The sequence below is a fragment of the Lissotriton vulgaris genome, chromosome 11 (genome assembly GCF_964263255.1).
Source record: "Lissotriton vulgaris chromosome 11, aLisVul1.2, whole genome shotgun sequence".
Lineage (NCBI taxonomy): Eukaryota > Metazoa > Chordata > Amphibia > Caudata > Salamandridae > Lissotriton > Lissotriton vulgaris.
In genome coordinates, this window is record NC_141699.1 from 22,393,690 (window position 1) to 22,400,538 (window position 6,849).

The 6,849-nt window shown below is 48.2% G+C and overlaps 1 pseudogene; it reads left to right on the plus strand.

Annotated features, from left to right (window-relative positions):
- The first annotated feature begins 226 nt into the window (after nucleotides 1–226).
- LOC147678905 (dynein axonemal intermediate chain 1 pseudogene) lies at nucleotides 227–2,563 on the plus strand (annotated as a pseudogene).
- The last annotated feature ends 4,286 nt before the right edge of the window (nucleotides 2,564–6,849 follow it).

Below are 6,849 nucleotides of genomic sequence, written 5' to 3' on the forward strand. Positions count from 1 at the left end.
CTTGCGCCATTTTTGCGTCACTTTTGACATGGGAAAAGTGACGCAAAAGGGGCTCAAGTGGCTTCCAAATCTGCCCCATGGTCTGCAATCTCTTTTCCGCGATGGCTGCCCTGGTAAAGACCCCTGGTTCCACCCGTACTATCCAGGAGCGTTGCCGGGGCAACGCCGAGGCGCACGCCACCTCCGTTGCCCTGACCACCGCGCTGCCTCCTCTGCCAGCCGCGCCATGGGGGACCGCAAGCCGTCCGTGAACCCCCGCTTTTTCAACGAAGGGCCCCCGCAAACCAATATCCCGGCGCGCCGAGCCACCATCGCGCCGCAGCAAGCCAATGCTGCCCCGGCGCGCCGGTCCACCCTCGGGCCCCAACAAGCCCTGGCGCGCCGGCCAACCGTCGGGCCGCACTATGCCCAGCAGCAGCGCCCTTCAGTCGCCGGGCCACACTATGGCCAGCAGCGCCCTTCAGTCGTCGGGCCACACTATGCCCAGCAGCGCCCTTCAGTCGCCGGGCCACACTACGCCCAGCAGCGCCTTTCCGTCGCCGGGCACCGCCCTTCCAGCCTGGGGCCCCGCATCACAGGCCGGGCCCGGGATGACGGCCAGGACGCATGGAGCTACTACGACGACGAGTGGGGCGTCGGGGGCCGCGGCCTGCTGAAGCCCCCGGACCAGCTGGATCTGACCGAGGCCGAGCTCCGGCAGGAGGTGACCATCATCCTCACCGCGCACAACCAGAGCGCCCCCCACAACCTCGTGCGCTACAGCTTCCGGGAGCGCACCTTCCGGTCCATGGGCACCGTGGACCAGATGGTGGTGCACTACAGCCAGGAGGGGGGCCTCCTGCACCGGGAATCCGACGAGGCCAGGCGCCAGCTGGCCAGGACGGGCGAGCTGCCCTGGGAAATCCCCTCTGAAGATGAAGAGGGGGAGGAGGGCGAGGAGGGCGAGGACATCGAAGAGCTGGAGGCGCCGGAAGCCCCAGAGGAGGGTGAGGAGCCCCCTCCTGCGCCGCGCCCCAAGAAACTCACCAACAAGTTCAACTTCAGCGAGCGCGCGTCACAGACCCTGAACAACACGCAGCGCGAGCGCACCACCCAGACCGACCCACCGCCCCGCGTCACCTTCTCGGCCAATGCCACCCAGTGGCAGATCTATGATGCCTACCAGGCGGAGCTAGCCACGCTGGAGCAAGCCAAGCAGAAGGGGTCGGCTGGCGCCAAGAAGGAAGAGTCCAAGCCACCCACCCCAAAGTTGCCCTTCGAGACTTACGTTACTGACCTCAGCAAGTTGTCCAAAGTCTCCAAAATTGTGGAGCGCATGATCAACCAGAACACCTTTGATGAGATTTCACAGGACTTCAAGTACTTTGAAGACCGGTCAGACGAGTACCGAGACCAGGAGGGGACTCTTCTTCCTCTCTGGAAATTCCATATTGACCTCACGAAGGGGCTAGCGGTGACCGGTCTATGCTGGAGCCCCAACTACAAAGACTTCTTCGCTGCTACCTACGGCTCCTACGACTTCATGAAGCAGGGCCGAGGCCTGTTGCTCCTCTACAGCTTGAAGAACCCTTCGTATCCAGAGTTTGTCTTCAAAACTCAAACTGGTGTCATGTGCCTGGACTTCCACAAGGACCACCCTTACCTCTTGGTGGTCGGCTTCTACGACGGCAACGTTGCCCTCTATAACCTGAAGAAACCAGGCCAGCTGCCCAATTACAAGAGCTCAGCCAAGGAGGGCAAGCATACAGACCCCGTCTGGCAGGTCAGGTGGCAGAAGGACAATCTGGACAACAACCTTAACTTCATCTCCGTTTCCTCTGACGGTCGTGTTGTGTCTTGGACCCTAGTGAAGAACGAGCTGGTCCACACCGATGTCATTAGTCTTCTGTTGAATGATTCTCCTAAAGATGTGCCAGTAGGGTTACACCTAAACTTGCACGCCTGTGGGACTGCCCTTGATTTCCACAAAAAGAAGGAGCACGTGTTCCTGGTTGGCACAGAAGAAGGCAAAGTCTACAAGTGCTCCAAGACCTACTCAAGCGACTTCTTGGACACCTACGATGCACATGACATGGCTGTTGACGCAGTCTACTGGAACACCTTCCACCCTGGGGTCTTTATTACGTGCAGTTCGGACTGGACAGTCAAGATCTGGGATCAAACCATAAAGACACCAATTTTCACCTTCGACTTGGACTCTGCTGTTGGCGATGTGGCGTGGGCACCCTACTCTTCCACTGTGTTTGCCGCTGTGACCACAGACGGCAGGGTCCATGTGTTTGACCTCAATATAGACAAGTATGAGTCCATCTGTGAGCAGGCTGTGGTGGCCTCCAGGAAGACCAAGCTCACTCACATCAAGTTTAATTCCTCCTTCCCCATTCTCATCATTGGGGATGACAAGGGCACCGTCACCAGCCTGAAGCTGTCTCCCAACCTTCGCAAGTTGCCGAAGGAAAAGAGAGGCACGCAAGAACAACTGAAGGGACCCGAGTATGAGATCGCCAAACTGGACAAGCTGATGAGCCTGATGAGAGATCCTGAAAAACCAGTTCCCAAATAAGATAAGCCATTCTCTTTTGTGAAAAGACACCAACCCAGGCAGACCATTCTGGTTCATACCATCTCCTCAAGACCTCACTGGTCAGACCAGCGGTGTCTTGTGACAGCTACATTTTTATACTAAAAACAGCATTTTATTTCAACGTCCCAAAGGACATTCAGTTTGAGAACTTTTGGTGCCAGAGAGATGGTGGCCATTTTTTTTGCAAACAGAGGTCTGGCAGCGCTTACCGAAATGACTCCCAGCCCTGTGATTGGAAGGTGCAAGGGGTCCTGGTAGGAGAGTTTCCAAAGTCTTCGAAGTCTCAGTATTGTATAGACCTAGACAGCCAAGCAATTTGATTAGAGAAGCAAGCATGTTTTATCATAATTTCTTTTGATCTCCCCTTTGTAACCAGCACTATTCTTTCTCCTGTGGCTCAAATATTCAACTGACGCCCCACCTGAAATGAATCCTAAAATGTTTCTATGCATGGACCCAATGGTGTCTGAGGTACGGGGAATCTAATAAAAAAAACCAATATTGACTGGTTCACTTTTACACTTTAAAACCCTCCTAAATCTAAGCTGAAAACCTTCTGAATGGAGTGGTGAAGGACAAGGCAGGCCACAGCAAGTGTGGAGGGACTCCTAGCTCTCCCTGAGTGTTGAGGAAAGACGGGAGTGAGTTGCCACTCCCCTCCAAAGGGTTTTCCTCAGAGGGGAAGGTTTCACTGGGTGGTGGAAATGAGGGAATTTGATGACTTTCTTTCAAGAGTTGATGTAACAGCTGTGCTGGCTGGTTCAAAAGTGTTGCTTGGCTCCTTTAGTATTTTAAGTCGGATGCTGACATCCTGAGTTGCAACAAAAGTCCTGCCATCGAGTCCATATCCTGCTGTGGCCATCTGTGTCACGTGACTTCAACATATCTCCTTGAGCCCCATCTTCCTGGCAGTTTCTTTGTTCATGTTTTGCTTCTAATACAATTTTTGAGCCTTTTTTGTGCTAGAATTTAGACCCTCTAAGCCAAGTCAGATGCTCATGCAGTGCCTTAAAACTTTGGGGTTGTCCTATATGTACTTGCAACCCTGGTACCTAACCCCACTCAGATGTCTGTCAGTGCACCCCTACCACGACCGGTGTCTCTATTACGGCACCAGTTCTAAAGCCCAGTTCCACACTCACTACACTCTGCCCCATAACCCACTGTCCTGGTGGGTCTAAGTTGCACTTTTACTCTGCATTGAAACCTCCACCTTTCTGCACTTTGCCTTTGCCTTTGAATGGTTTGGTACTTCTGCCCCTTTCTGACCCCCACACACATGCAGTGGGCCAAGTAGCCCCTGCCAATGAATGAACGCGATAGTCTGGGTCAAGTTTAAGACTCATTGAACTGAGACATAAGGTCTTAGACAAGCCCTTGCTCCCACTGTGGCTTTCTGTTTCCTACCTCCATGGCTGCATGTCCTGCAAGTGCTTTCCCAGTCATTTATTTTGGTTGTTTACAAACGTTTGTTGGAGTTTTGGGTTCTGTGCCACTTTCTCAAAATAATTGTATATATTTTTAACCTCTGTTATTGTTAAATATTTTAAATTTACTTTTAAATAAAATGTCTCTTTCAACTGCTTCCGACTAAAACATAGAATTTTCTTGTGAATGATAATCAGGTTCCTGAATCTCAAATCACGTGGCCTGACTGCTGCACTTGAAGACAAAACCATCTGTCTGTCCTCTGCCAGCGTTGCTGCTTTATTGACAGCACTATATCTTAGTGGTGCAAGATTTAAGCTGGGAGAGAGGCAACAGCATGAAGGTTTGCCAAAGGCAAGCAGTTGTGACAATGTCATGTAGTTCCTATAGTTCCCATGCAGAACGTGTGTGTTTGGATAACATAAACGGTGGGATTGGTGGCTGACTGGTTCCGTACACCCCCCACCGAGAAATGTTAACCTATTTGCATTTAATCTAGCTCACAGTGCCACTAGTGTCTTCTCTTATCGGGGAGAGATTAGTTTCTGGCAACCTCAGAACATGACAACCCTGATCCCTCAATATTGTGGAAACAATGTACTACTTTTTTCTCAGTTACTCGTGCTCACTTGGTTTATCTCAGAGATACTCTGGGCGTTTCAATAAGGATTTATTGAACAGTTGTTATTGTCGTGTAAAATATATGAGCTGCAACAACCATTAGACAGTAGCAGAGATATATGATTAGCAGTATTATGAATATAAAAAGATAATACAGTTCTACCATCTTGCAATAAGCATGAATAAATACATGAATATAAAATGTGCGCACTCCTACGATGCCTATCTAGATGTAAGTGTACCTAGTATGCGAGTAGGTTGTAAAACCCAAGAATCCTTCTAGGATTTAGTCAAACCCCATTACCTGAAGTCTGAGAATGTAGGAGCCCTTCTTGGTCTCGAGTTGGACACCCCGCAATGGGATGTTTAGACCGCTGTCAGCTGGAGCGTCTGCATGCAGGAGCCTCAGCGTCTCTGGTCAGTGTAGGCCTGGAAGTCTCGGTTCCCTCTATAGTATATGGACAGCACTTTTTTCACTCATCACCACGAGTCACATGTCCTGCACTTCAATCACTTTACCGCTTGGTATTGTATTGTTTTATTGACAGCCATATTCATTAATTTGCGTGTATAATACTCATACAATACAATTGTCATTCTTTGATCAGAAAATATTTTGTCCTCGTGGTGTGTTCTGCGTTTCTCAATTTGGTTCTTTAAATGTCATATTGAACCTTTTTCTTTCAATACGTTTAGAATGTATAATACTAAAAAGTGAATATTGTGGATATATTTACATTGAACAAAGAAATTATCACATTCCTGACAGAACCACTTCCTTACATATCATAAAATACCCAGGTTCTGAGGGACACAGGGTTACCCCGTTATTGTTAACGCCAAATGAGGCTTCAGCACATATTTATTCCATGGCCTTGTTAATATGTGCCGCTCTCATGCAGAACACTGCGTGAAAGGGGCGTTCCATGGGTGTTGCTGTGGGTGTTCCTACACAACACTCAAGGAATCTGCAGCAATCCCAGATCTTAAACCTGGGAATACATCCGATTCTAACTCCACCCCTGGGGTGCTGTTAGGGAGGAGAAACTTGGAGAAATATCCTTTTTTATCCCAGTTATTTTCCTCATTCTAACAGCGCAGGGACAAACGACAGGACTGCGCCCTTTCTCATAGATACAGCACATTTCTGCCCTTTTCTTTTGATGCAGTGCAGCGCATTAAGATTCCTTGCGGCGCTAAATTGCGCCAAACCCTTGTAAATGAGGCCCTTTGTTGGTGTTAAAAAATAGTGATAGTTGATAGGTTGGTTCCTAGCACGTGTGGAGTGTATATTTTTTTATTGAACCCATAGGTCAATTCCGCAAATGTGATTTCATCGACGAAGTTGCCTCACTCGCAGTGAGACACTACGCGTTAGTGCTTGAAAACGTTTGTAAAGTAAGTTAATATCGCATTATGTGACATTGCGAATGAGTTTAAAGGTTGTTTCATGATGGCATTAAGCTTTCTGTTAACCGCAGTGCATTTAAATTCCCATTTACGAAACCCATATGCTTGTGCCCAATACGCTCGTAATGCAAGCGCATATAAGATCAGGTAATTTTGCATTGTAGTTCTCTGTCATTCATAGATGTAAATGCGGTTTGAATCTCACAAGCGCTGACATCTAGCGTATACATGCTGTTATGTTTTCTTTCAGGTTGAAAATTATTTTCTCAGTCAGTTGCGCAATATATGGGGGAATACACCACTGTTGTTATTTCAAGTTTAAATCGATAATGATGTGCTTATATTCTTTTTGATATTGGCTCACCTGGTTTTTCGGTATTTATCTTGTAGACCCCTGATGAAGGGTCGACAAATGACCCAAAATGCATTGGGTGTGTTAAAATAGCGTTCTGATGAAGTCGAGAGCAATGAACAAATGAATTAAATTGCTAATGGAGTACCATTGATGAATGAATACATTCATCGAATAATCTGTGAAGAAGTCTATGAATGTTTTTTGAAAACACCTTTGAAACTCAGTGAAGAAACATTTTGTTTCATGCAAAGTGCACGCATCTAAGGGACTGATTCGTCTGACCCACGTAGCTTCTATTATTCATGAGCACTGCCAGACACAGTGCTGGGATGGAGTAGCACACAACAAACGTATTAAACAATCTTGTGGATAGTAGTGATATCAGAGTGCACAGAAAAACTGAACTGCTTATCTATACCCAATTAGCACATATAATTTACTTATGAGTTCC